General features: G+C 45.5%; 1 protein-coding gene across 2 annotated transcripts in view; it reads right to left on the bottom strand.

The window, feature by feature from the left end:
- FZD3 (frizzled class receptor 3) overlaps positions 1–10,130 on the bottom strand; it is a 58,605-nt gene that overhangs the window by 9,333 nt on the left and 39,142 nt on the right. The window lies entirely within an intron of this gene.

The raw sequence follows: 10,130 nt of genomic DNA, 5'->3' as shown, positions 1-10,130 counted from the left end.
CTCTCTCTGCCGGCGTCCATCACCAAGATGGCTGCCGGCAGGTATCAGAATACTGCCGCGCGTGCGCGATGACGTCTCGGCGGGGTGACACTCGGTTACCGCTCCGGGTGTCACCCAGCCTCGGGGCGCCCCTGGCTCTATCTGACCTGCCGCGGCTTCATAACGCCCAAACTTTGCATTATTATACGGTTATGATATTGTTATAACTAGGCATGAGGAACCGAGATCATACGTTGGCCTACACATATTAATGTAGAAGTCGGTATACACGGGTAAGACGAAGATCGACTTGTTATTATTATAATTATACAGGATTTATAGAGCGCCAACAGTTTGCGCGGCGCTGTACAATCACAATACAATTCAAGACAAGATGGTAAGGAGGGCCCCGCCCCTGAGGGGTTACGATCTAAAAGGGGAGGGGCCAGTGATACATGAGGAGGTCGCTGTGTGGGGGATAAATTGTCTGAGAACGTGATGCTTGTTACATTTTTGAGGAGGACGGGGAAGCTGCGGAGCACTCTATACCTCCAGGTCTGAGAGCGAGGAAGGTATGCTCTGATGACACGCGCATATATCTGGAACAAGCCTGACATTCCACAACGCAGAACTGGCCAGACAACAATGAAGCGATACGTGACAATCAGGCCGATCAATGTGAATATCGCACCCGGCGACAGATAATCATTTGTCACGGGGGCCGCGGGCATGAGCGCCAAACTGATGTGTTTATAAAGAAAAAGAAAAATACCGCAGGGGGTTTTTTTTTTAGACACCTTTCAAAAGAGGACCTGTCATCTCTGGCATTTTAATTGCCGCATGTCAAGACGTTCTCAGGCTCACGAGCCGCATTCTACAACAACGGCGAGGAATCCCCCGAAATGTGGGGGGAAAAAAATCAGAGCTCAATATTCCTTCCTTGAGAATGTTAGAATGGTTAAAGAGCACCTGTCATTCCAGGAGGAGACATAAGAAGTCAGGAGCCGCATTATAAATAGCACAAAATGTACAGAAACGGATAGGAACTTATATCATTCACGTCACTATAAAGAGACGCCGATATCTTGTATTTCTTCAACCAAGCGGAGTTCCTGGCTGCTTGAGGGTTCGTGCACATTGGCGTAAAAAACAAACAAACTGCGTTCAGACCTGAATGCATGCAGCATTGTATGCTATGGGCCCGTGCTCACAGCGGTGTTACATCAGTAAAACTTCCCTGCATAAAGATCCGTAAAATCAAAATAGAGAAATATGCATGTAAATAATAAAAAATATTAAAAGGAGAACTATATAAAAAAGAAAATAATAATATCTCTGAAAAAAATTAGTTTAAATTTCACTTAGAATGAACAGTTTTTTTTAAAGAATATTTTAATAGTGTTGGTGCCACAGTGTTAAACCTTCATTACAACATCTATTTTTGTACTTACTTTAAGCCATGTTTGTGTAATACCTATAGTAACATATGCATATGTAGCTAAGCGGTTCTTTTTCATGCAGAATTACCTGTTAAATTTATAAAGACTCTGGAAGAAGAAGTCACTGTTGTCAAAACACAGCCTTTGTATTTGAGCTGTGAACTGAATAAAGACAGGGAGCGGGGGTGGGGGGGGGGGGGGGGGAGGGGGGTGTTGCTTTTCACTCACCTCATAGTTCTAGCCGACCTGTGACAATGAGACTGTCACAGGTCGGCTCAGTAGATCGGTAGGTGAGAGAACACATACCGGCGGTCGCTCACCTCTCGATCCGGTCACAGCTCCCTGCCGTGACAGGGGAGGGGGGCTGGATTCCCTCCGCTCCGATCCCCCAGCGCTGACTGGCGTAACGGACGGGGGAGGGGGCGGGTACAGCTGGCTCTGCCTCTAGATAGGCAGAGCCAGCTGTCACTCACGCAGCTGGGCGGATCTCGACATCGATGTCGGGATCCCCTCCGGCTGCGGCGTCTCAGTATACCGCGAGCTGTAGCTCCCTATATACTGAGCTTAGGGTGACGGGAGGACGCTAGTTTGTGTCCTCCCGTTACCCTAAGATAACTGCGGGGAAAAGCCCTGACCACATAGTGCTCCTTTAATAATAATAATAATAATTTTAAAAAACACACACACATACACTATATTGCCAAAAGTATTGGGACGCCTTTACACGCACATGAACTTTAATGGCATCCTAGTCTTAGTCCGTAGGGTTCAATATTGGGTTGGCTCCGCCCTTTGCCGCTATAACAGCTTCCCCCCCCTTCCCCATTCACTAGTTCACGCTCCCTCAGACTATCACCTATCCTCAGCACTAAAGAAACACCTTGTTGGAATCCAATTCACCTCAGACGATGATGGAAGCTTGGATGATCATGAAAAAGGTGGAAGTCGCCATTCTGAAAGGATCAGAAGATACAAAGTGCATTAAAGTCAGGGTGGAGTATACAGAAAAAGAACCTGTTACCAAACCCCTCCCTCTGCCTTTTCAGGGGGCGGAGCTTACAACGTTTCAGTTGACCCTTGAAGGTAGCTGCAGTTTCGCCTTGCATCTGGGCGACCTAACCTGTCCATTAACAACTGAACCCAATATCTCTTAACAGTGTCTACAGCGGCCTCTAGATGAGGGAGTGCCCCTCAAACTGGTCAAAATCCATTGACAATCTTCTTATGTCTACGGCTGCTTTAAGACTGCATAATTATGTTGGGGATTAGATGGCCAGCTCCTCCTGGGCGGGGCCTAATGTGAATGATCCAATGTATTCCTAAATGTACAGCACAGTTGTTTCATCATCATAAGAAAAAATACATATCAAGTCTTTATTGGAGACTCCGTCTGAGAAAGTGTTTTTTTTTTTTTTAAAGCTGAAGAATGTCATCCAGCAAACGAGGTGAGGGGGCAAGAGATTCTGAATATATTTATGAATACATTGGACCATTCACATTAGGCCCCGCCCAGGAGGAGCTGACAATCTAATCCCTAACATAATTATGAAGATTGTCAATGAATTTTGACCGGTAATTACAAGCTCCATCCCACCATCTGTTGACGTTGCGTTCATGAGCTTGGCGTTTCCAAATACAACTGGGCCGAGGGGGGTCTTATTTTTCACCCCGTTTCCCCAAAAATAAGACCTACCCCGAAAATAAGACCTAGTACTATTTTAGGAAATTGCTAAAATATAAGACCTACCCTGAAAATAGGACCTAGTTGTGACCATTCCCTGGGCCGGTGGTGGCATAAGGGGGAACTTGAAGAGCCGCAGGAGAGAATCAGCGGTGCCAATGAAGCCGGCGCTTGAGGAAGCGAGGCGGCAGCGGAGGGAGCAGAGCCGCATAAGCCGATGTTTCCTCTAAAGCGCCGGCTCCTGTCACAGGCGGAGTGATACCAAATGCGCTCCGCCTGCGAGGAATCCATAGTGAAAGCGCGCTTCGCCCATTCTGGCCAGCGATTGGTTACCAAATTGCTCTTGGAAAGGTACGGCCCCCCCTGATTGCCCTGATCACCCTATTCTTAACTTTGCCATTTTGGATTATTTAATTTTGGATTTGCGTTAACTTTGCATTGTTATACATAAAAAAAAAAAAAAGACCTACCCCAAAAATAAGACCTAGTGTGTTTTTTTGAGCCAAAAAAAATTTAAGACAGTGTCTTATTTTCGGGGAAACGTGGTATTCTCCATTATCAATCAAACTGACCTGGCTGTGAACTAGGCTTTTAGCGGAAGGCTCGCAATCAAAAGGCCATTGTTCTGCAGGCAGTGCCATCTTTGTCTGAGGAAATGATGAATGAAATGTTTGATTGAAGCGGAGAAGTGTTGAATCTTATCAGCCTGTAACCAAACACTTGAAGAAAGTCTCCTTAAAAAAAAGTCCGGCCCCATTTTCTTTATCTTCTCTCCTCTCGGAAACTTTAAGCCGCCACCTCGGGAAGAGATCCTCTCAGACTGTGCAGATAAAACGAGTTTGAAAATGAGCCATCAAGATCGAATTGCAACAAGGGAGAGATCCCGAGCTGGAAAATGCTTTTCGGAAACCGGAAATTCGGGTTTGGCCTCCAGACTGCCGGAGAAAAAAAACTCAGACTCCGGGGCTGTACACATGTCATGCATTGTACCGAACAACTGGGGACGGCAGGTTATGTAAGCAATGGTTACTTTATGAGCAGGATAATGTTATGCAGGAACAATGCAAATGACATACAATGCAACTTCAGGTATACCCCAAAAAATGAATTAAAAAACCATCAGTGGTGGTCAAATAGGGTTGCCACCAGTGGCGTTACAATCGCCATAGCGACCCAGGCGGCCGCTAAGGGGCCCGGGCACAAGGGGGCCCAGTCAGGACACCCCCCTGATGCTGTGCGGGCCGCCTGGGTCGCTATGGCTTCGAACACGCCGCTGTTTAGATCACCATCTGTGCAGCGTTATGTTCTTCTCCACAGCCGCTGCTGAGTCAATGAGAGCCAGCAGCGGCGGTGGAGGTTCTATATTATACGTCCCTTGTTCTGTGCCAGGAGCCTCCGCAAAGAAACTCAACAGTGCTGTGATCCCAGGGCAGTACGACACTGGTCCATATAACGTACATAAAATAATTACAATTCCCAAGTTCAATCATTTGAATTTAGTACAGAAGTTTGTAGGAATCCTCAGCTAACTCCCCCCTCAGCCGATGTTGCACCACATTCTCTGTAGTCACGTCTCTGCCTCTCTCAGATGAATGAGATAAGAGTCTCATTACAGGGAGTGGCTATAAATCGCCTGGGGTTATCACCTCTTCTATGAGGACTAATTCACGACGGCACAAAAAACACCGTCGGGGTTACCCGATAACATTCTCCAGAACTGGGGAGGTAGACGCTGCTCTGCATGTACCTGGATACGGAAAGGACTTGTGGTATCAACTGGGTCCCTGACCTGTCCTCATTCATTGCTCCAGTCAGATCACCCCGAATATGCCCCCAGGCACTTTTGGCCACCTGCTGAGGGCATCACAGTTCATATACTAATAATAATCACAAATTACATCTGTTCTTTATTGTTTTGTCTGACCATCACTAGAACCTCCAGCCCAGAAGCTTCCAACAGGAGTCACAAAACTCCACCACTCAAGCAATGTGAGGTCGTCCGTCTCTCTCTCTCGTTGGCTCCGCCCTTCGCAGCTATAACAGCTCCGCCTCTTCTGGGAAGGCGTCCACAGGGTTTAGGAGTGTGTCTATGGGAATGTTGGACCATTTGTGAGGTCAGGTACTGATGTTGGGGGAGGGGCTCGCAGTCTCCGCTCTCATTCATCTTCTATGGGGTTGAGGTCAGGACTCAGCGGCCAGTCAAGTTCCTCCACCCCAAACTCCCCCATCCATGTCTTTATGGACCTTGCTTTGTGCACTGGTGCGTCGTCATGTTGGAACAGGAAGGGGCCATCCCCAAACTCCTCCCACAATGTTGGGAGCATGAAATTGTCCAAAATGTCTTGGTGTGCTGATGCCTTAAGAGTTCCCTTCACTGGAACTAAGGGGCGGATCCCAACCCCCGAAAAACAACCCCCCCCATACCAAACTTTACACTTGGCACAATGCAGTCAGGCAAGTACCGTTCCCCTGGCAACCACCAAACCCAGACACGCCCATCGGATTGCCAGACAGAGAAGCGTTGACAGAACAGTTGACCGTGGAATATTTAGTAGCAAGGAAAAACTCTCCCTCCTGTTTGACCATAAAATCCAATCCAAAGTCCACATATAGAAAGTATACCGCCTCCAGTAGTCCATTATGTAAAACAGTTGAGAACAATAGAGGCAGAAGCTTTAGAGATTGGAATCAATAGTCGCTTGGGTCATGGCTACCATCATCTTCTGATACAATGACTCCACGCCTCATCTGAGTATACACCATCATCAGATAATACTGGATAATATTGTGATCTGAAATGTTTTTCTAGGACTGTACTGATAGACCATGCAAACCACAAAACAAACTCAACAAATGAAGGCGCATTGGCTTGAGAAGTTAGTTTCTCAGGCCTGTCTCGTTCCGATAGCAGGCCTCAGGTGAGGACCTCTTCAAAAATTAGGAAGCCGGGTGGAACACTTGGCCAGTGATTGTATCCAACAATCAGATTCGCCGGTAATGGCTGTCTGAATATAATAGCTGGCATGGGAGATACCCCCTTCCACGTGAAGACATCTACATGTGTACGGCACGCCTCATTATTGATGCCTGCAGACCAGATCAAGGTTCTCGATTTCTAATTCCTCAGTGGGAAAACCAGATCTCCACAACAATTGCCACAGTCAGTGCTGGGACAAGGTCCTTTGGTTGGCACCCAATCCGTGACAGGATCGAGAGGTGAGCGAACCTGTTATGTGTTCGCTCACCTCCCGAGCTACTGAGCCGACCTGTGACAGTCTCATTGTCACAGGTCGGCTAGAACTATGAGGGGAGTGAAAATCACTCATCTCATCGTTCTCCTTTAAGGCTGAATGCCAATTAAATTGTGTTGTTGTTTTGGAAAGGGTTTTAAAGAGTGATTCATTTTGTTGCATTTTTATTGGAGTCTGTGAAGCCCTTGGGGGAAATGTCACCTCCATTTCTGTCCCTGTGGAAGCAGGACAAAAATTAGGGGAGCATTGTCACTAAGACAGGAAGACCCATACAGTCTAGATAACCTGACAAAGGGTCTAACCCCTCCCATTTTTATGAAAAACAAAAAGGGTTTTCTATACACGTCTGTATCCTCATTGAAGAGATTTCCCAACTTCCTAAACCAACAAAACCCAAAAAAACAAAAACACTTCTTATTGCCTGAAGCAACCAATCAGCTTCCAACAGTCATTTCTGCAGCGCTGAGAATGAAACATGGTCTCTCAGTGATTGATATGTTCAACAACAAAAAAAATCTATCAGCACAATCAGGAAAAAGTGTTTTTGGTTACAGGAAGGTCTGTATGTTTTATGTTCTGTGGTCAGTTTAGATGTAAACTGTCTTACTGGGAGTTTTCTGTGACACACGTGTGCGAGCACTCTTACCGGCCCCCGTGGTGAAGGTCACTTCCCTGGAAGCGGTCAATGCCGAGATTAGTCTTTGTAGCTGTAGAAATGTGTTTACGTTGGAGGAAGTTGGGTTATGATAACCGGCGATTAGTGCGACACAACGCTGGAGAGTATTTATATTACTAATGTATACAGTTTACAGCAAAGTCTACTCTGCTGTCGGGTGGCCCCCGCCGTGCCAGTAACTTGTATGGGAATGCAAAACCCAGTTGAACGGTGTGCTATATTTATCTAATGTGTCCTTCTGATACCTATGGAGGACAGACCAAATAAAATAAAAAATCAATCTACTCCCTCTCGATATCTCTCTATTGTTGGGAATCCCATTCTTAAACCAAGGACATAAACATGAATTGTCCCCCTCTGCTCTCCTAGAAGGGCTTTCCACAAGATTTTGGGAGTGTCTATTGGGGAATTTGGGCCCATTCAACCAAAAGAGCACTTGTGAGGTCAGGTACTGATATTGGATGAGAAGACCTGGCTCACAATCAGCATTCCCATTCATCACAAAGGTCCGGGCTCTGTGCAGGCCACTCGAGTTCCTTCACCAAACTGGTCACACCATGTCTTTATGAACTTGGCTTTGTGCACAGGGCCATGATCATGCTTGAACAGACAAGAGACTTCCCTAAACTGTTGCTACAAAGTATGAAGATCACAATTGTCTTTGTATGTTGTAGCATTGACATCACCCTTCACTAGAAACATCTGAATGCAATCTTTTGGAGGAGTGTAGACATACTTTTGGCCATATACGAAGATGTTCACAAATGTGTGGCTATAGTATACTAAAACAATTCCATCAATGGACTGAACATGACCCATATTTAAATGTATTTGTGTTTCATACCTAAAACACTGTGATTGATTTACAAAAGGAGGTTTACCTCTGTTTACTTCGATTCCCCTGACATGAACATCCTATAGTAAACACTCCTTTAGTAAATTAACTACACTGCCATTGTACCCATTGTACACCACATATGTAATTGCATTTTTTTCTGATTCAAGTAAATATAATATTCTAGCTCAACCCCTTATTTCTGTGTGCATGAGTCATTGGTGAGAATAGAATGAACAACAGTTTGTGGTTAATCGTACACCTGACTCTAATCCTACGAAATCCATGACATTGTGCAAATGTAAGAATGGATGCTAGTTTGAAGCCAAAGGGTAGTCACACCAAATACTGATTTGATTTAGATTATTCTTCTGTTCACTCACTTTGCATGTTGTAAATTGATAAAAAATAAACAATAAATTGGTGGTGGGGTGGTGGTGGTGGTGGTGGGGTGGTGATGGGGCAGTCATGTTGGAACAGAAGAGGACCATTTCCAAAAACTGTTCTAAAATGTCTTTGTATGCTGTAGTATTACCAGCACCCTTCCCGGGAAACAACTGAACTCAACCAGGTCCACATACTCTTGGCCATATAGTGTATATAGAAGAGACCTGCATGAGCATGCTTTTATGTATTGTTTAGTCTTTTTCCATGTGTGTCCCAGTAAAATGAATAATACTTATACACAAATCAGGAGCAGATATAGGAATTATTGTCCTAATGACAGAAGGTAGGAATACATTGAAGACAATGACAGAGAAGACAAATGACATTATACAGGAAATTCCCATCAGAGACCGAATGTCATGATCATCAGACGGCAACAAATAATAATAATAATTACACGTCTGTCTGCTGCTCGTGACCACATGGTGGTACCCCTCACGCTTTCTGCCATCACAACGTCCAAAACATAATTACATCGTGCAGTTTACACCTGCTCCCTCCCCGAGGAGGTCACCAGACAGGCATGAAAAGAAATGTAATAAGAGCAATATTTCTATTGTGAGAGTATATACACCGAGTGGCCGGATTATTATATACACCGAGTGGCCGGATTATTATATACACCGAGTGGCCGGATTATTATATACACCGAGTGGCCGGATTATTATTGATAGATTTCTGAGGATTTTTATTTTTGATCTGCCGGTGATTTTCAAAGCCGCTCTGTCACCATCACCCCCATCAATGGAGCCCCTCAGCCCCGGTGGTACTGGTTCTTGGGATCCTCAGGCAATTTGGACTCTAAAGCAGTTGGCAAACGGGCAATTGGAAGCGCCTGCTTTATGGGCCTGGGGGCCACCTCACAGGTTTCCTTTAATCTATAAACCGGGACCGTACTCATTGTGCCACCATTGTTCCTAGACATCAAAGGGCCTCTATCGCCTTCAGGTCTGTACGGTGTCTGAGCAGGCTGGAATCCATCACGTCTCTCTGCTGGCTTCTATTCAGGAAATTAGCTCATTTTCACTGCGTGACCCAGAAGTCTCAGACTGCCCCAAGTTCAGTTAAAGAGCACCTGTCAGAAGACAATATCTTGCAATGGAATATGTAAGTGGGATGGTCATTCTTGTCTTTGTCCATTTCAGGTGAAGAGGTCACCTTCAACCAAACTGGACAAGGCCTTGACTTCCGCTTCCATTTAGGCTGCTCCCCAACCGCCATCCCACCAACCAAAGACAATGCCATTGTCCACCACTGAGGTTCACCAGAACTGAAGTTGAGGCCACAAGGGGGATCACAAAACATGAATAATGAAAGGTACATTTAAGGGCTTGGGTTATCCGCCCTTTATTTAGAATGAAAGCTATACATTTAATTGATTGGAGCAGGTTTGCTATAAACGGTCAGTTTTTAAATGAAAATGTAGCATTCTAATAGTTGAAACAGTAAAAATATTTATAACAGACTTCAACCATAAATCCAAATATGATTCAGCATAACCCCCCCCTTTTCCTCCTGGCTGGTCTATATAGTTTATGTATTATGGGGATGCTAAAAATAACCAGACCAAGGGGGGATGGAGTTGGGTGGGTTTGTGGTTATATGGTAAGACATTGGGGGGGGAGGGGTCTGTGTTAGGCTTCCAGTGATATACTGCAAGTGGGACTGACAGACCATACCCCTACCCAATCCTCCTCTATGAGCCAGCTTGACACAGACCCCACCCCCTGATTATCCTCTATGAGGTTGCTTGACACAGACCCCACCCCCTTATCCTCCTCTATAAGGCTGCTTGACACATATCCCCACCCCCTTACCCTCC

The sequence above is a fragment of the Nanorana parkeri genome, unplaced genomic scaffold (assembly GCF_000935625.1).
Source record: "Nanorana parkeri isolate BGI_ZX_2015 unplaced genomic scaffold, ASM93562v1 scaffold942, whole genome shotgun sequence".
In the NCBI taxonomy this organism is placed as follows: Eukaryota; Metazoa; Chordata; class Amphibia; order Anura; family Dicroglossidae; genus Nanorana; species Nanorana parkeri.
The sequence above is the reverse complement of the archived record's forward strand: the minus strand, read 5'-3'. Positions and strand labels throughout refer to the sequence as shown.